This window comes from Notolabrus celidotus, chromosome 5, assembly GCF_009762535.1.
Source record: "Notolabrus celidotus isolate fNotCel1 chromosome 5, fNotCel1.pri, whole genome shotgun sequence".
In the NCBI taxonomy this organism is placed as follows: Eukaryota; Metazoa; Chordata; class Actinopteri; order Labriformes; family Labridae; genus Notolabrus; species Notolabrus celidotus.
In genome coordinates, this window is record NC_048276.1 from 30,177,661 (window position 1) to 30,198,672 (window position 21,012).

The 21,012-nt window shown below is 42.8% G+C and overlaps 1 long non-coding RNA gene across 1 annotated transcript; it reads right to left on the reverse strand.

The window, feature by feature from the left end:
- Nucleotides 1–1,404: 1,404 nt before the first annotated feature.
- On the reverse strand, nt 1,405–19,665 carry LOC117812442. The gene is made up of 3 exons (XR_004631216.1): nt 19,575–19,665; nt 7,855–7,958; nt 1,405–1,937 (listed from the first exon to the last, which is right to left on the reverse strand). It is a non-coding gene; the product is annotated as an uncharacterized LOC117812442 (long non-coding RNA).
- Between the last annotated feature and the right edge of the window lie 1,347 nt (nt 19,666–21,012).

A 21,012-nucleotide genomic window follows, 5' to 3' on the forward strand; every position in this document is an offset into this window, starting at 1 on the left:
TTTTCCTCAAATGCAAAGATCAGTAAAACTCTGCAGCTGAAGGCAGTGCTTCAAGCAGGAAAAACAAGTGCAGGTACTCCCTCTATTCACTTGTTGGCCTGGCATCAAGCAGTCAGTGTCAGTTAAGTAGCAGTGTGTTTAAATTTCTATTTAAACACACTACTACACAATAATTAATTAAAGATGCCTCGTTATGCCCTTTTGGAGCCAGTCAAACATTGCTGCAGTTTCCTCAGTTATCGACCACTGTCGACTTGCAAGGTTGCGTTAATTTACTGTCACTCTTCGGAGTAAACAGTTATGTGAGCGCCATGTAATGCACACCCAAAAGAGGTGAACGTAGATGTATTTTGAGTCCAAATATGAATAACCAAGAGAAACTCTGATTTTTGAAAAAACAGGAAAAGTCCTGGCTGCTGGTGAGGAGTCCTGGTACGCCAAAAGTCACGGCACGCTAAGGGGTTAAATAAAGAAGTGGAGGTACTGCATACCAGCCCACATAAAGCACTGGACAGTGTTTCTGTTTAGAAACTAGCTCTCAAACTTTCGGTTAATCTGCGTCATTCAAAAGAAAGTTGTGTCTTCTTGGGACAAACATATTTAGGCTTCAACATTATAAAGTTTATTCGAGGCTCGTCACCTTGTAAGACTTTTTCCCTCTCTGCAGTCTGACCTTTTTTCCTCAAAAGATTGTTCTTTTTTAAATCTTTCATAATTATAGGAAATAATACGAGTGGTGTGATCTCAGCTCCTAAATGAAGAGCGATGGCGTGTGTGTTTTGTTGTTTTTTTCCGAAGCTGTCATCACAAACCCGCCCGGACCTGATCCCCTCCTGCTGTCTCCGTTTCTCCTCTTGCAGGAGGCGTTCTATTTTCCCTCTCTAACACAGAGTTAAGAGAGATCTCCTCTCCAATCACATTTCGCCTGTTTTCATCACAGCAGCCTGCGAGTCCGAGCCAAGGGAAAAGGAATCCCAGAATATAAAAACCTCATCTTTGAAACTGTCCCCAGATTCAGCAAGTCTTTCAAGTGCGCCATCTAGATTCATTTACTTCTCCTTTCATGTTAGAAATTTGGTTTCATCATGGCAATTAGCTCTTTCGTGTCCCGACCAATTATTCCATTACACTAATGACTCCTCCAAGATAATAAGGGCTGTAATTGATTTTATCTATGCAGCCAGGCCTCCTTGTTCTGCAGCTTGTGTGTGTCGTTACACCTCATTTAAAGGGCTTTTCTACCATCTTGCCCTCATTAGCGGTTCATTGAAGATTGTGTGCTTGACAACTACCCCCCCACACACACACAAAGGCACGGCAAATCAACATCCAAGCTGTGTAAAGTAATTTGTCAAACATCGCCTTTAATAGGAAGCACGGAGGGATCTGTGACACAAACGGGCGTTTGTTCCTCCCTTTGTTGTTTCCTCTGATTTTATTTCACACCACTTTAACGCCGCACAAGCTGCTACTTCTCTTTTTTATTCTATACATTAAGTTAAAGTCGATAAACTTGCAATCAGAAAGGAGAACAGAGTGAAAATGGAGTGTTAAGTAGGGGAAGACGGGCGGTTGAGGAGTTGGGTGGTGTTGGAGGTGGTGGAGGGGTTAAATGAATCATTCATTAGGTCCACAGAGAAAGGGAGCGAGGGGAGAAGGAGAGAGAGCGTGAAGGAGAGACAGAGCAGCAGGAAGAAGAGGAGGAGGGAGGAGGAGGTTGTTCAAAGGGGAACGCCGTTGATTTTTCTGGCCCATCCACAGAAGCAGGAGGTTGGTCGCGGGGAGCCCAGGGGAGCCCCGGCCCGTCTCCAGTGGAGAGGCGGGCGCTGGATTTGATATAGAACCCCCCTCCCGTGTGCCCCCAGGCTGATAGGTCGGCCTCCAGATCTCTCTAATGAAGCCCCTGGCCTCTTCTCCGCAGGCTGGGTTTGGAAACGCTGCAAAAAATGTCAAGTTGTGAACAAGAGGTTTCTATCAGAAGAGTCCATCACAGAGTCACTGTCACCCTGAGACAATGCATCCCTGCAGGTAAAATGATCAGTATGTACAGCATTATTGTACGAATTTAAAAGCAGTCCCATTCAAACATGGGCCTTCGTGCATCATGGATGAATCTGATTTAATTTGAGTTTGAGGAGGCATTGCAGACCATCTGCAAGAGTAGAGATAAACATTTTTGAGATTTTTATATCAAACCATTGTGCATGCAGTAAGCTTGCTCGAATTCATATTCAAGATATTTTTTTTTTGTATTTAGTTCTTGATGTTATAGCAAAAATGATGGGAGCATAGGAGAAAATCAGGTGACACTGTTAAAAAGCCAGGTCTTATTCCTAAATCAACAAACTGTTGGACTGAAGGTTTGTCACAAGCCTCGACAGCTTGGAGGGATGATTGTATTGTTTTTTCAACATTTCGAAAATAGAAGATTCTTACACGCTTTAACTGAACATGCAATACATGCATTGGCTGGGCACACTCATAAGCAGGATCCAGGGGACATGCATTAATGGAGAGATGTTAGAGTAACAGCTAAATTCAGTGATCAGTCCATGTTTTAACTTCCACTGGGTCTGCTCTGTTGTGCTTAGTGTGCGTTTCAGATCCAGCAATCCGGAGCCCTCCACAGCAGATATGTACGACTTCTATTTTTGCCGGATGCCAGGGCACAACCTATCAATATGCACAGAGTGGATCGAGCAAGACAGGAAGTTAGACAGCATAACAACATTAAAACAACTGGTTAATTTTCCAGAATGAAACACTCTTTCGCTTAAACGCATCAAAACAAACCATCATGATGAGCAGAGCCAGGCCTGGAGTCCACAGGTCAGAGGTTTTCAGAGGCCAATAAAGACAACATGGATGATGAGAGGCTCATCATGAAGAAAGAATACCATTGAGTCTGTAATTATCACAGGAATTCCTCAGTCTGGTGACTCCAGCTGTGCATTGATGCTGCTCCGTGCTGTGAAAACAAGGAGGGAGCACAGAACCAAACCACAGTGGAGCTGTCACAGAACGCACAACCAACCAGAGGAAGTACCCAATAAGGGGGCTGCACACAGACGGGCACAGCTGGGGGTTTCCTGCTTTACTCAAGGGCACCTTGGTCTGTACCCAGGACTTACACCGATGACCCCGGCAGCCTGTGGATTGTGGATTAGCGCCAACAAACTTGAAACAGAGTAAAAAAAAAGTTGATGACTTCACTCCAGAGGCTACCCTCACTTTTTGCAGCATTTGGATCTCCGTCCTCCTCACCTCCTTCTCTTCATCGCTCCCTTCATCGTCTCTCCAGCAACGCTTTACTCTCCTTCCCACCAAGTCCCTCTGAGGAGCTGAACACACACTGAGAAAGGCCAACGCTCTGGCTCCCTCGCCTGTGCACAGACACACACTTTTACTTTCATTCACACACGAACCCCTGCTCACCGTCAGTCTTTGATTTCTGCATTCCTCAGCAACCAGCCACCGTCCAGAAGCCTTGAATCACCCGAACACTGCCAAGCTTGTGCTAATTGATGTTCTCATTACTATCAGTTCTGTGGCTAATCCCATTAAGACAACAATTAAACACAACAGCATGAGATCACTGCAAGAAGGAGGGGTATAGATTTCACACACAGGTTACAGAAAACATTTTTAAACACACTCTTTTGCAGAATTTTTGTGGACTGACAAAAAAACGGCAAGAAGGTGAAGCAGATGCTCAATTATGATAGGTGGATTGTAAATTAATGTATGCCTGCTATCTCACCACAGTACTGGTAAAAGAGTTAACATCAAAGTAACCTCAGTGACGTCTACCAATTATTATTTTTTTCATTCCATGGGTTGCATAGTCAAGTATGCATACAATTTAGTTGATGACGCAGGCTGGTTGTGCACGTCAAAACACGGTTGAACAGCAACTACATTTCCTGCCTTACTGCCGGATCTGATAGGTAACACTCTGTGTTATCACCAGATCGTATTTCACTTAACTACAACAACAAACTGTCATGATGAGCGGAACCAGGCCTGGAGTCAACAGGTCAGAGGTTTTCAGAGGACCATAAAGACAACATGGATGAGGAGAGGAGGAGGATAGTCATTTATGCAGTAATTACCGTGGGAAAGCCTCAGGCACATGACTCCACCTGTCCATTGTCCTGCTCCATGCTGTGTTATGAAAATGCAACCAGCGAGTGTTGACGGACGAGAGAGCACTGAGCTGGACCGCAGCGGATCTGAGACAGACCGGACACAGATCTGGTGGAAGACCAATGTTAGAATCCGAACCTGCAGCACACATAATATTTTTCTCTGCCTTTTCACGGGGCTGTCAGAGGGCTACACCCAGCGAAAATAGACTTAATGACTCAAAACATAAAAACACATCGCACTTATCTGCTATACATTTTTGAATCCATGCATTTGGGAAATATATAGCAGAAAGAAAGCACTTAAGCTTGAAACACCCATCACCATCAGTCATTCGATTTTGTCATGCACTTGACTCACTGTTTCACTTAGCTTTGTAAAGCCCCAGGTATCCAAAGGTGTTACACGTTGGGTTTATCCAAATAGTCCAAAGACATAGCCACATTTCTGAGTCCGATTTGCAACATATCAACACAATGCAGACTGAAGTGGGGGCGTTGTTTCACGAGTATTTCAACTTAGATGAACCAAATGCCCACCTTCTCAAAATATGTCAGAGGAAGTGTCAAGAATCAGTTTGTTTGTGCTGTGAAAATAATATTTTTCTGCATGATTACATAGATGAGAGACTTTTTCATTCTTGTACTTCTTCAACCCAATCTCTGTGTGAATACTTCTCTGCACTGCAGCTATGTGCTGCCGGCTGTTGTCTATAAATGTAACCTGGCATTGATGAAATCCATTGATTGACTTAAGTTAATATGCTATTGCATCAACTTTGCTGTAGTTAACAAGGGAGGGAGATGCACTCCTGCAGGCAAAGCTCTTCAAATCTTCCCTCTCTCATCTCTTTTCCCCTTCTTTTTCTGATTTCTACCCTTATTGTAATTCCACAAATGTTCGGATATCCCCCGGACAGAAAATCTGAGAAACCTCTGATAGTGATTTTTCAGCTGTTTCCTTGTTGGAATCTCAGCTCTCCTTCTCTCTTCTCTTCCTTCAAATCACTTCAGGGAGGCAATCAAGCTTTGCGGTGGCTAACTAGATTAGCAGCCAAATTAAAAGTTGATTATTCCCCAGATAACCCCTGGAAATATATTTACACAGTGCCATTTAACTTTTAAAACCAGCGGCTTCACATGAACTCTCAGGCTCGTTAGTGGGATAGCTTAAGGCCGAGTCTACAAGGACTGTGTGTGAATGTTAGTGTGTTACAGAGTGTGTGTATCTGCTCGTATGCTCACACACAGACGGCACTAAGCAAAGCTAATTAAGCTAATCTAAACACTCTGAAAGTCCCTCTGATGAGGCTAATTATGGCTGCGTCTCATCATTAGCACTGCAGAGTCCTCATTACAGGAGGACTTTTAAGTCAGAAATTACAGCAGCGACCAATGAAGATACATTTTACTGACGTATATGTCAGTCCAACTATCTGCTTGTTGTTGTTTTGTCTGACTTAATTTACGTCAGTCATGTATTAAAGAAGAAGAAGAAAGGTACTTTATTAATCCCCAGGGGCGAAATTCATTTATTCATTTTTATTAGAGTCTTGTTATGAGATAAAATTGGTATACATTGACCATAATAATGATTTAATTACAGTTAACCATTTGCCTTTGTTGTATTTGGAGGTTTTAAGGCCAAACCAGGAGATAAAACCACCATAAAGTCAGTCTTTAACCAAACGCTTATGAAGTGTGGCAATTATAAAAAAATTCAGACCAGTTCTTTCATCACAAAACAAGTTATCTGTAACCTATAAAGCTCTTAACGGTCATACACCTTTGTATCTTAAAGAGCTCACAGTGCCCTATTATCCCTCTAGAACACTACGCTCCCAACATGCATGCCTGCTGGTCGCACCTAAAGTCTCTAAAAATTGTATGGGAAGTAGAGCCTTCAGTTATCAGACACCTTTCCTTTGGAATCATCTAGCAGCCAGGAATCGGGAGGACACCTTCTCTACTTTTAGGCTTCAAACTTTCCTTTTCGATAAAGCTTATAGTTAGAGCTGGCTCAGGCTTGGACCAGCTCCTAGTTATGCTGCTTTAGGCTTAGACAGCCGGGGGAACTGACACCCTGGGATCCTGTCTTTCTCTCTCTCCTCTCTATCACTTACTTTAAGTCTTCCTGTTCCATTAAAGTTACTAACCATAGACCTTTCTGGAGTCCCTTCATTTCCCTCTTTCCCTCTCATTAATTCGGTCGCAGCAGATGTGTGTCTAACATGAGTCTGGTCCTGCTGGAGGTTTCTGCCTGTTAAAGGAAGTTTGTCCTTGCCACTGTAACTTGCTAAATGCTGCAAAGTGCTCTGCTCATCGTGGATTAAGATGAGATCAGACTGAGTCCTGTCTGTAAGATGGGACTGGATCTTATCCTGTCTTGATGTTGGATCTTTGTTAATAATAGAACATAGCGTACGGTCTAGACCTGTTCTGTTTGGAAAGAGTATTCAGATAACATTTGTTGTGGTTTGGATTGATTGATTGATCTGTCTGATAACCTTGGCAGTCTAACAAAAACCACAATGTCTACATATTCCCACCGATGACAGCTAAACTGTACTAGGAATAAGGCTGTCACAAACTACCGAGTTTCATCAAGTGTTCATGAGATATCTCAACTTATCAAATCACAACAGTTCCATCTTGGAACTGGTCCTACATTTTTAAGATTCGGGTATCCGATAAGGCACGACTCTTGGTTCTTCCTCTCAATGCCTGATAGCAACATCAATCTTTCAGGAATAAACATAGAGCATTTTGCAGTCCACAGAAGTGCCAATGTAACGCTACATCATTTGTGACGCAGTACGTCAATAAAGTTGTTTGAAAAAATGGTGGACCGATCACATATACGAAAGATTGGCTTAAAGGGAACGAGAAACTAATCTTTGCAGTATTTTTGCACAAATACTCACGAAGCATCCAAACTGGAACTCCAGAAGAGTGCATATGCAGTTGCATTAACCAGGGATCAGTGAGTAATCAGACTGCACTTCATTTGTATCACTGTTACCCTTTAAACTGTAAAATACTAAACCCTGTATTTGTCAGAAGAAGCACTCTAAAGCTGTCTCCTCCCTCTACGTCTTTCAGACCACAATGGCGCATTTATTTCAATAATAAATCTAAAAGTTGAGACCATTAAATACATTTTACTGCATTCATTTGATTCCCAACTCAACACACTGGTAAGAACTGTTTCACATTGTTGATATGGACTCAGAAACTTTCATAATAGAATTGTAAACATACGATTAAACGTGATTAAAAAATGTATCATTTGACAGTCGAATGCTGGAGAACTAGATGAGAAACAAAGACTCTCTTTGTCTTATTCTGTGTCTGCAGATTCCAACTTTATGACCTCTGCCTTTTTGGCAGAATGGATACTACAGTCACCTTGAGAGTCGTTTGGTGTCTCTCTTGCCAAACTTTATCGCCATCGATCTGATCCGATATCTCCCTCCATCCCTCTTTGCTCTGTTTAAATAAGAAGTGCGCATGTACAGTAGAGTGCACTGAGTGGACACCGGGCAGGTCAGAGGGAGAAAAACAAGGGGCCTCTCCATTCATAATTCACTAGCTGGAAGAGTACTGTAAAAGTGTTGGTGGGGGAGAGAGAGAGAGAAAGAGAGAGGCAGGCAGGTCCATTAATGGAGTAATCTCGTCCTGAGTGGTGGGGGAGTAAAAAACATCTTACCTCTGGTTTTGATGGGGGTTTGCTCATGTTTCTTTTTCTTCCACGTTGCTGAGAGTTAACGTGGGCGATTAAGAAGAAGGAGCGATGACCTCCCAGCCGTGAATCTAAAAAACACAAATGAAAGATGATTTTGAGAAACAGTTTTTCATTCTTTTACAATTCATAACATTTACGTCAGAATGGCCGTCAAACCATAAAGGAGCAGTTCCCTCAAATTACAATATATAGCAATTTCACCTTGACGATATACTTTATCATTTTACACATTTGATTTTAGAGTTGTGGATTGTTTGTTTTTTTTAAATCCGACAACACATCTTGAAAAAAACACCATCCATGCATCAACATCTTCAACTGGAACTACATTTTCTCATCAAATAGTCCTTAAAACGGTTAAATCTGAGCACTTGAAATCCAAGCTGCTGCAAGTTATTCAGGGCAACATTTTGTGTGTTCCCACTCAATTTATAGTGGGACTTTCCTGGATGTGTGTTCTCCTCTCTAAACTGTACAACAAATACACTGAACTGTCTCTGCAGCCGGCCCGCCGGGACAAAGAAAGAGAGAGAGATCTGCCATTATGTGTGGTGTCCACTGAAGTGTGTCAGAGAGGGTTTTGTTGCTACATCGTTCAACCTGTACGGATGTTCAGTCCACTCCTAAGACACGTCTGGGATCCAGGTACTGGGAGGTTACATGTGTACCTTTTTTTAAAAAGTGTTTTTGTTTTCAGTGTTCAACTTTAGAGGACCTTCACCTGTATCAGCAACCTGCAGCATCACGATTTCTTAACCTGTGACCGACAAAAAAAGTACACTCCATAGTGACAGTAGAGACGACAACCCGACTGGCATTGAAAATCATCGGCACATTCCGTTTCTGTCAGAATCTTGTTTGAAATTTTTTCAGACTGGTAAAAATGTTCCTTAAAATTGTCTCACCACTTGTAAAAATGTTTCCAAAATGTGAATTTGTCTCAAACCTTGTAAGAGTGTTTTATCCTTCGTAAATTTGCATTGCACTTCCCAGCCACCGTAAGGTCAGCTGTGGCGTTGGCAGAGGGGATGACTTGAAATCCTGCAGCTTATAAACCACCTGATTGGAAGGATAAGTTACCAGGGGATTGTGAGGAGGAGGCATGGCAAATGTAAAAGTAGTGCAGCTCAAGTTGCCTGCAGTTTCCATTTCAGCTAGGGTTGTTGGTGTTAATGCTGTGATTAAGGTCTGAAATTACCATATTGATCAGAATAAGAAAGACCCTGATTATGAGACAACTTTCCTTTTCAACAAGACTATTTTAAGACCTCTTCTTTTATGAGAATAAAAAAATTCAATTGAAAATGCTAAAACAAACTCATTAAATAAAACAGGACATCCTTGGTTCTTGTTGCTATATAAAACCGTGTTTTCAATGTCTTTAAAGGTTATAATTCCTAATTTGAACAGAATCAAATCTGGTCCCATATCTGAATGGAGCACTTCTGGTTTTAAATCATGAACATTTCAAATAACCTGCAGACTATTGGATGGATGGCCGTTCTAGTAATGGCTTAACTTTGTTGAGTTTTTTAGTGACAGAGCCCACTCAAGCATTTTAGACGATCTCTACAAGCCACCTTTGGATGTTGTAGGAAGGCACACGATATCTTCTAGCTGAATGGCAGTTGTTTATTATATATTATAAGTAGTGCCATTTGTTGTAACAAATATTGGCGTATAATTATAAAACTCCAAATGTAAGATGATCCCACTTTTCTAAGATGCATTTTGATGAAAAAAAACTGTTATTATTCTTTTAAATTGCATGCTATTTAGTCCCTTTTGGCACGCTGTAGTTAGGCCGCTGCAGTGTCTTCCTGCTTCCTGTGTCTGCTATGAACCCTCACTCAACCTCCATCTAATGACATTCTGTAATACAGAAAAAGAACTGTGGCATACCGAAAGACAAAAAACACACTCGCTCACAGTCGCACACGCTTGGGTCCACATACATGAGTGCATGTATCTCTCAGTCTCTCAGACACGTGGGGAGTCCCAACCTCCTCATTGATTCCTGCTCACTGACTGTCCCACCGGCCTTGTCCTTTAAAACATGGCCGTTTGGAAATTCACTGGCGTGTGTGAATCTGTGTGTGTTCCCGAGTTACTTCCCCACATTATCTGCATGGCTGGACTCAGAGCACTAACACAGAGTCATGATTTCTGTTACCAAAGCAGCTCTGCAGGGACAGACAAGCCAGTGTGTGTGTGCGGACGGAGGCACAGATCAGAATAGCTTGGTGCTTTGCTCAGAGGTCTGGGTCAACAATTTCAGGGCACTGTGTATGTGTCTGTGTGTGTGTGTGTGTGTGTGTGTGTGTGTGTGTGTGTGTGTGTGTGTGTGTGTGTGTGTGTGTGTGTTTTCTTTCTTCTTTGCCTTCATCCTTTTTCCTTCCTTACTTCTTCTGTCTTCTTTATGATTTTCATCCACCTGTCATCCATCCTATCTTCCCTTCTTGTCCTTGCACACCGTTGAGGGTCTGATACAGTGTGAAAGGTGAGGGTCATGTGACTGTCGGGGGCCTCAGAGGAATTGGCTTTGCTGTTTCGGTTTCTTATTTTTTCTCTGCCTAAGATCAACAATGCAAAACTTTCTCTTTACTTTTGTCCTGACAGCAAAACTTTGTCCTTCTGTGTCCAAACTGAATCCATTCAATCTGACTTTGTGAACAATGTTAATGCTCAGTATTTGGTAGTTACTAAAGATCAGGCTGGAGATGTGACAGTGGAGTTTGCTCTCTGGTAGAAGATCACACATAGTACATTGTACTGTTTAATGTATTTACCAAGCTGCAGCCTCTGGCCCCGAGAATTGAAGCCAATGTGGAAGTGTTAAAAACCGAGTGACGTCACGGATACTACGTCCATTATTTATACAATCTATGGTCTTTACTGAACATTGCATAGTCATCCTCACAAAATACACAGTCTCTTGAGCTTGTTCAAAGTATGCAAGGTAAGGGAAATTAGCACATTTCCGCACCAAAGCGAATCAAAAGACATCCACATAAGACATAAAAAACAAGACAGAGCGTGAAAAAACACCTTATGGTCGTTTTCCACATGTGGTAGTCCGAGGCCTCTGGTTTGGTTCGCTTTCACACTGAACTCAATCTAATAAACCACAACGTCTGGGCAAAGTCCCGTGGTTAAAACGTTTGAAGAAAAAACTAAATCAAATCTATGCATACTTGGGGTTTCTACTTTTGCTTAGGTATCCCTATAATATATGTTTCACAAGAAGGCACCCGGTGTGAGCAGGAGGCGAGGCAGCAAGCTGCCCAGCATGTTCTTTACATTAGAGGAATTAATCAGTACATAAGTAGGGGGTGAGCCCTGATGAGAGCGAGAGACTATGATGTGTTTCCCTGGTATCATAGATGCAGAGCGAGGTATGTTTTTTGTTTTGTTGTTTTTTTTTAACAGTTCCTGCCTTTTTATAAGTCGTCGCTTTTTTTTCATACGTCAAAACTGGGTACACTTGAAGGCAAACTGAGATCCCAGTTTTCAAGTGGACCGGAGTTTGTTTGTTTGGTTCATACCAGAGTTTGAATGAGACTTCATACCTCTCCAACAGTGCCGGACTCTCCCAGGAAACAGACCAGGGTTCATTTAAAGTAAACCAAACAGCTCTGGTGTGATGCGACCTTAACAATAATACAAAAATCCAGAAAGTAAGATTAAATAGGACAGTATAAATATGAAGGTGTAAAGGTTCATTTCTGGGACTTTGGTCCAGATATCAGGAGCATAAAAACTGAACACCACTTCTCTATGTTTGGTTCTGACATTGGGGGACAGAAAGAGGACCTGAGTGGTCTGTACAGTTCAGCGTGATTAGATCATGAATGTCATTTGGTCACTTGACAGTCAAAACAATGCCCAGTGTGCTATTTTCTGCTGCTTAGTGATTCAATGCTTGTTTGCAGTTCCACTCGATGCTCACCCCAATAGAAAAACCATTTGATTTTCCTTTTATGTTTGCTTGTGCCAAAAAACTTGATGACATCATGTGATGGTTGTCTTGTTTACGCAGGTTTAGTGGCTCCCTTTGTTGTTTCTGTTTGTCTCGTAGGTTGTTGTAGAGTGAAAAAAGCTATGACTGTCAGACCTGGTGATTTCTACAGCCTGTTTTCAAAACAAAAGTTGATTGTTCTGTGTTTGTAACTTTAGAAATCCATACACTGTGTTCTTAAAAGTCATACATAAGTTTGAAAGCAGTACACTGTGTGAAAAAAGAAACAGGCCTGAGGTGTCATCTAACAGACAGGAGCAGTCGTCCAGAATGAGAGACTGCACAGATCCACTGCACAGTGAGAGGCTGTGAGCCTGCTGACTGCTGGGTGCCCCTGATGAGGAGCCAGTTCAAACTGAATTTCTAGTGCAGAAGTGTACTTTTGAGTCATACTGGATATTTTAGGGACCTCACCAGGAAGTGGTCAAGGCACAGTTGAAATCGTTATGTCATTTCTATAAAGTCATTTTTCAGACATTATTTATAGTTATTCAACACTGGAATGCAACTACTAGTGTTGTAGTACTCGAGACCGGTCTTGGTCTCGAGATCGCTGATGTAAGGTCTCGTCTCATAATAGAAAACATTTTTACTCGTTCACAGACTGGACGGACTCCGTATTTCATATCAAGACTGGTCGAGACCACCACTGATGCCCCCTGCACTCATGCATTAATGAATGAAGACAGAAGACAGGAGGAGAGTTTGTGTATGCCCATGACCAGAGATGTCTGCTAAGTCATCTAAATAAGGAATAAATAGACATTCAATAACAAATTCTGGGAGACACTGAGAGAAGGGCACAGCTAAATACCTGCCACAGGATTACCACAGTCAACACCTATAACCCATCAGATAAAAACACTACAAATATTAGAAAATAGAAAATGCACACCACTTATGAGAAAAAAAGGCTTGACAAAATAATCCTGCTCAGTTACCGTTACGACTTCCTACCTCTCCTGAGATCTCAGGCAACAGAAAACACAGTTTTAACTCTAATCTGAGGCGAAAGTTGAACCAATGACGACCAAAATGAAAATTAAGGAGTCAAAAGTCTCTTACAGCGCGTCAAATAAAGTCAACAAAGACAAAACAAAACCTTGTTTGTTACTTTCAGTTGTATTTAAAGCAAACTTAAATACAATCAACAGAAGTCTTTTATTTTGTAAACTCTCATAATGATTTTTCATTGATATATATGGTCTTGGTCTTGTCTCGGTCTCACCCTGCCTTGGTCTTGGTCTTGACTCGGTCTCAATCCCTAAATGTCTTGGTCTTGGTGCACTCTAGTCTCGGACATGTCTTGGTCTCGGTTAATGTGGTCTCGACTACAACACTAGCAACAATTTGTTTATTAGTTAATTAGTTTATAGGACTTGTACTTGTAATGGCTGCCTCTTCTTGTAGTGTTATCTTGGCTTCCTCCAACCAGTCATCTGACCCCTGCTTTAAGCGTCACATCTTGTCCTCCACACTCTCCTCCCTCTCTTTGCTCTTTTCCTCTTTCCTCTCATGTCTCCAGTTCAGTCTCTGTTTTCTCCTCCTTCGCCCCACCTTCTGTCAGCGCTCACCTGCCCTGCTCTTCTCCTCCACCTCAGACCCCTGGAGGATGTTTCATGCTGCCCATGCTGCTTTTTACGTGCCATTGGCTTTGCCATGTTACAGTTCTGTCTGAGGCCTCCTGCATCATTTAACAGAAACCTCCCACAGCGGGCGGCCGACAGGTAGCAGAGGAAGAAGAAGATGAGGGGGGAGGTGGAGATAGATGGGGCGAAGTGGGGCTGAAGAGGACTGCAGGGAGGAAGACAAAAGAAGAGAGAGAAAGACAGGGAGGAGGGAGATGAGGGAAGTGTTATGAAACAAAAGAGTGACAAGAGGACAGAAAAGCACACTCACATTTTCTTTGCTCTGGATTTAAAACTGTAAGAAGACCTTGTCTTATTGAAAACAAAACTTAATCACATAAAAATAAAGGGGGCATGAGGGGTTCCCTATTCCCTAGGAGGAAAGACAAAGCAGCAGAAGAAGACTCAGTAACCAGCTAGCTAGACTTTACCACAGTGTGTAGGGTTTCTTGCAGTGCTAATCATGTTAGAGGACATGCAAGAGGAAAGCAGGGTACTCTACCCGCACGTTAAAAAGTTTCCTCCCCAGTTAATGGGTTCTTTGATTTTGTAAAGGAAGACGACAGGGTTTTTCTGGACAACGAGAACCGCAGAATCACACAAAGAAGACGACTGTGAGTTTTTGTGCAATTGGATGTTTCTGTCATGAGACAGTTGACGTGGATGAAACATGACTTTGATCAATTAATCTTTGTTCATATAGAGTCGATTCATAACAACGTTATCTCAAGACAGCTTACAATGATGAGATGTAAATGTGTCGATTACGTTTGTTTGTAAAGTTAATAAAGTAACGTGTCCCTCACCTTTGCCTCGTCTTTCCTTAATTTGACTAATAGTGTTGGTTTTGTTATAAGAACGCCAAAATGAAAATAAAGCTGTTCCAGAGCAGCGACGATGCAAACATGTTTCCTGCATGAACTGCCATGGTGCTGATGATTTGGAGACAGATTGTGGCAAAGTCTGGTTGGCTATTTTATCATAAGTAAACGCCAATTGAATGCTAATCAGAGAAGTCGAAACGACAATGTAACCGACACCTGTAGGTCAGAGTAGCCCTGTTTCAACCCAGAACCCTATCCACATAGTCTGACATGCACCTCCTCTCAAATGTAACTACGCATTGAAACCGTGCGGACGGCAAGCCCTGTGATTGGTCCGCTGGACTAGCACTTCCAGAATTTCTCTACATTGGCCGTACATTTCATCTCCTTAAAAGTCTCTACTCTATTTTTCCTTGGGATAATTGCTGTATGATAAAAAGCTCATACATACGTATCAGCTCTAAATGAACATCGTGCTTTTTTTAATCACTGTGAAAAAGCAAGCAGAAAAAGTAGCGGGACAGGGAACTGGTGACCTGACTTTCATGGAGACCACACTGCTCTCAAGTGTTTTGGCAGAGTACTGCAGAGCAACACAGACATCCACGCACAAAGATGTGGTGCTCAAGTCCGCGTAAGCCATTGCTGCGTAGGGTCAACACAGAAGTATACAGGTACACCACGCTTAATTAAGACACACAACAACCAGATATACTAGGGGCCTCTGAAGGCCTGGTTGGTGCTACTGTTGCATCCTGGAAGGAAGAGAGAAATCTTTATTTGCACAAGATTTAAAACAGTCTTAGTTTTACCGAAGAAGTCCCATTTCAGAGGCTTTCTCACTCCGCTCATTCAACTCCTTTCTAATTCATGCTCTTTGCTGCTGATCACCTAAATGTTTAAAGAAATGACTGAAGTGAAAGTGTTATTAATTCATCCAGCTTTTAGGCTTTTGGGGTGGTTTCTCACGTCCCAGCTGCCCCCCAGGGCTCGGTGTGGGTGTTTTCTGGTTGTGATTTAGTCCAGGAGGAGTTTTTTAGAGATATATTTTCCATTTCCTTCACACCTCTGCTGCCCAGAGGAGGGTAAGGTATCCGGGCAGTGGGCCTTTAAGCATTTATCCAGCCTCCCTGAAGCTTGCTCACTCTGCAGTGTGAACATCATTTCATGAGGGAGGTTGATACATTGCATGACGCACAAAAGACAGAGAGAAAGGAAGTTCATAAATGTGTAAAAGTGAAATCTACATACATGTTGTGTACACTTTTTATGAAAGCTGAACCCATTTATTCATCATTCATTAACAGTTTGGAAAGGAAACACTGTAAATATAGACTCCACTCGCTCAAATCAAAAGAAAACTCTTAAAGGATGACAAGAAATGAGAAGACAAGAGCTGGATTTCAGTTATACAAGCATTACTCACAGTCAGAGCAGAAATTGTCCCATTGGTTTGCATAAAAGTCAGTGGGTGGAGCCAAAGAAGCATGCAGTTTGGAGTGGTGTCTGCAGTGGTTGCTGTCAATAAATTATTTACAGCAGAATTTAATTTTCTCAGCTGCAAATTTAAATCACATTAATGTTTCTCTGAGTCTAGATATTTGTACAAATATGTGATATTAAATGGAGGTTCACGCACCTCTGCACAGATTTCACAGCTTGGCTTCTTCCAGGTGTCTTATCACCTTGGTTGTAAAAATTGCCTAACATATAACTACATCACATGTTTTAAAAGCTTGCGCATCAGAGTGGAAGAGGAGAAGCTTGAATGAAGAATGAAATGTAAGAAAAACACAGTGACAGAAATATCAGGGAGAAGTCAAAGATGGTAGACGGAAAGAGTCATGGCCGACAGATAAAACTGCAGAGACGGAGGGCGACGCCACACCTAGCAAAGGGTCAGTAAAGCACTCTGCACCCATAACCAGGTTAATGGGTGGGTGAGGGGGTGGTGGGGTTGAGATGGGGTTGATGGGTGTGGTGGTGGTGGAGGGGGAGAAGGAAGGGATGGATGTTTTTGAGTAAAGCTGAAGATTAAAGTAAAGCAGACGGACGAGAGGGGGAGGAGGAGGATAGATGGGTAAATGGGAAGAGAGAAAGGTCCTTTTTTTTTCTGGCTCGCTCTCTCCTCGCTGGATTTGTCCCCCTCTACTCTTCATCATCCTCCTCCTCCTCGCCTGTTTTAATCTGACTAAATAGGATAACCTGCTCTTCATAAAAAATGAATGCCACTTCATTCGGCAGGACCCATGAGCAGGGCCCCTGGAGGCCGCGGCCAGCCGAGCGCGGGGGCCCATGACTACAAGAGCTGGCCAAAATCACTGGCCGTAATTAATTACCCCCCTCCTCCGCCACTCACCCCTTACCTCCTCACCTCGGCGTCCAAACACCAATCATCCAGACATGGGAATCAAATTTGGTTAAAAAGCAAGGTGGTGGAGGCGTGAGGGAGGAGGGTGAGGCGGCAAACAGAGAGAGGGGACAAGCGAGAGAGAGAAATGTAAAGGAGAGAGAGCTGAGAGGGGAGGAAGGGGTAATAGGAGGCGGAGGGTGCTTGCTAGGCAATGCAAGCGGCTTTTTACCCAATCACGTGGGAGAGTTTGTCAAGCAGGAGATTGCAGTCTGAAATATTAATGTGGCCCTCCTGCTCAACCCCTCCCTCCACCCTCCTCCTCCCAAGACTGAGCGAGCCAGCTCCTGGAAGGGACACTCGCCCGTCAATATTTCATGAGCCGGGCCCCGGCCCAGACACGGGCAAGGCGCTGCTGGGCCGCCCGCCCCTTTAACGCTACACGCATCAGCCATCCCTACCTTTAATGTAGCCAGCGGTGGAGGTGGTGGTGGTGGTGGTGGGGGGGGTGAGAGCGAAGTGTGGGTGAGAGAGGTGGGAGGTGGGGGGGTATTTTGGTGGTCTTAGGCCGCGCTTAAAGTGATGAGGAGGAAGAAGCAGGAAAGGCATGATGAAGATGGAGAGGGAGTCTCGTGGTAGAGTAACTCCCTCAAAGCATGTCAGAATCTAAAGGCTGGGTGAGAGAGGGACGGAGGAGCGAGAGAGGAGGCAAATGTAGTAAATCCTGAAATCTTGTCTTGGGGTATACGGTCCTCAAAACACCTCGGAGCTGCTGAGAGGATAGGGGGTTTCAGTAAGGGGAAGTTGAAGTAATATTTCAGGTGTGCTCTGAGGGTGCAGTATATCTGCTTTTCACGATGAACTCATAGCATTGCTGATACTGTAAAACTGTGTTTTTTATTGATTTCAAAGATACTTTCGAGCTGCAGCAGGGATTCACAACCAGATCATGAGGCAACAACGATGGGAACATCAATTAATCCATCTACGTTACCTGGGCCTTGTCTTGGTGGCTGCAGGCTTTGCAAGAAGCGATTCCTTTACCAAGCGAGGTGTGCCAGATACTACTGAGGATCGAAAGGAAATCCCAAGCCAGGGGAGATGTCTTATCCTTCCAGCGTGTGCATGGTTCTGAAGTCTCCAGTGCCCCGAACCTCAGCCAAACTCTCACTGACGCGTAAAACTATATCCCACCCAGCAAGGACGATCATCTTGGACATTAGTGTCCTGATCACGAACAGAAGTGAGGGCTAGACATAGACCCAGGTGCAGACTGTACATTTCCAGGTGGCCTGAATGAGTAAATAGACCGCGGGCGCAACTCTTGCCGTCGCGTTCCAGCCATGCATCTGCAAATATGGCGTCACAGCATCCCTTGAGATGCTGAAAGCAAGCGTGTACTTGCTCCTTTTAAATTGAGATATAAAATAGAAAGGAGGAAAAGGAAAGGTGGAGCAGAGAGGGAGATAATTAGGAAGAGGAAGGCCCTCGCTGCAGACACCATGAAATGCAACAAAAGGAAATGTTGAGGTTATATATCGGTAAAATATACCAACAGCCCCTCAAAGCCTCAACCTCAAACACTGCGAGTGAGTTAATGCATGGCATGTATGCTCTCTGTATGTGGAGTGTGGGTGTGTGTGTTTGAATATATGTGTGTGTGTGTGTGGAAGGGGTGAGGGACACTGAGGCCCCTGAAAGCCCGGTTGGAGCCCCTGTCTCCTGACCTGTGACCCCCCCGGAGCTCTCAGTGTGTCCTGACGCCTCAATAATTGATGTGAGGGAAAGGGACGTCCTGCCTTGGGAACAACTGTCTCACCTGCACACACACAAACCTCCCCTGTCCTCCCCCTCACACACTCATACACTCCTCACGACACGTTCACACACACACAACCTTATTGATTTTGTTAACTGAGCCGATGCTGTGGACACACAGGCTGAGTGGCAGGGTTTAGGAGGAGAAGTAAACACATCCTTTCACATCTTTGACTGTCTATCACTCAGAGAAGACACCTCTTTCAGCAGCTCACACACTCCTTCTCAGCTTTAACCTGCTTCCTGTTCACTCTACACTAACATACTCTCACCTCAGAGCTCTGAACAACCAAAGCATGCTGCTGGTGGACACTGAGCAGTCCCACTGCTGCAACTCAGAGTGCAGCCGCTGGCTCAAGGTGATAACTGACATACCAAAAGCTGTGAGAAGTGTTTATCATTCAAAACTAAGCCTGTCAAATTATGACTTTTTTTAACCATGAAAACCACGATTAATCGAATCATGTCTACAGTCAACTCGCAATAAATCTCAAACTAATCGCACATTTTTATCTTTTCTAAATGTACCTTAATGGGATACATTTTCAAACCTTGATCAACATGAGTGGACAAATGCAAATAATATTTGCATACATATATTATATGTCTCTTATTATTGCAACAATCCAAAACAATGACACTGTGCAGAAAAAATCTCCAGAGTAACCTCAAAGGTGCTACATGCTCAAGATATACACAAAGCACAACATGGGAAACTCAAGCCCAACAAGCAACAGCAGATTGGCACATTGACCACAGTGTCACATTACTAAATAACACTAACACAATGTAGTGTCCAGCTTTACACCTGTAAAGGTTAACTGAACATTATCTATTTTTGTAAGCACCTCAACAGGAAATAATGGATCTTAAATGGGTCAGAAGATCACTCCCTGGATCATTCACATTTACAGCAAATAACCTTGCATATTCTAACTGTGTCTATCCTCACATGGGGGAAATAAAGCCACGCTGGATAGTTATCAACAGAGACACCTGGATCAGCTGTGAGCTTGGCTTCAAGTGGTATATGAGACACAACTTACTCAGGTGGTGACTCACTTCACATCGACAGGAAATGCAAAAAACTTCCACCTGTTTCTTTAACCATTTCTGCTCAAGGAGGTTTGTTCCAGCTTGCCATCCATAATGATACTGCTGCACCACTCCCTGAGTCCTGGGACAAAGAGTTCCAGAGTTTACATGTGAATTCAGGCATGTTCTTTGTTTTTATGAGTCAATCCAATGGTTATTTTTCACAGCAGCATGTAAGATATACAGTGCATCCAGAAAGTATTCATACCCCTTCACTGTTCTACATTTTGTTATGTTACAGCCTAATTCCAAAATGGATTAAATTCATTTTTTCCATCAACATTCTACAGACAATACTCCATAATGACAAAGGGAAAAATGTTTTGTAGAAAATTTTGCAAATTCATTAAAATAACACGCTCAAATATTGCATGCACATAAGTATTCACACCCTTTGCTTTGAAACTTAGAACTGAGCTCAGGTGCAGCCTGTTTCCACTGATCATCCTTGAAATGTTTCTACAACTTGATTGGAGTCCACCTGTGGCAAATTCAATTGATTGGACTTGATTTTGAAAGGCAAACACATACACACACACACACACAAATTTAAACTGTTAGTAAAACACTTGCCTGCTCATCTGGCTGTTGCAGAAAATAACATTTCCCCCTGTTGCTTTATTTTTTGTCGAACCGAAATATAAATCACATGGGTATAAGACATGCAGTCTGTTTTTGGTGGTTCCTCATAAGGAAAATGGTTTTAACTGTCTTACTGTGGGACGATTACCACTGTGTTGTTTAAATGCATGATTATGACTGAATGACGGAGAAAAGCTTAAAAGCAACACTGCAGTCCTAGTCTTCATTGCTATGTATGCTAGCAAACCCTGTGCTGCTTAATAGCCGCTAACAGTACACAGTTCAATGACACAAATTTACAATTGCGTTGGGTTTTGTGCAGTGGATGACAGTTGATCAAGATGGTGCAGGTCTGTGAAGAAGTGTAGTTTAGTTTAGTATAGTTTAGTTTATTTGACAGGGAACATGCACAACATATACTGCTGAGTCAGAGTAAGCTAAAGGAGCTAATGCATCCATTGTTCCTGGGCAGGAAGATCAATGAACACACAATACAAAAAAATCTAAAAAGACAATATTCAAACAACTAAAAAACCAAAACAACTTCACAACAGTATGACACATTAAAACATATATCTATAAGACTGATGTGTACAAAGGCTAAATCAGTGATCACATGACTGATTTAGCCTTTTGCTAGAATAGCCCGACACAGCTCACTTTTAAATGGAAAACATTTTTTAAAAGTGCTTCTTATACACTAAATTTTACGGTACTTTCCGTGCGCTGATGATGTTTTGATGTCTGATGTAAAGATTTAGATCAGCAGTTGTCGGTCTAGTTTTGGTTTTCTTTATCTTAAATTCT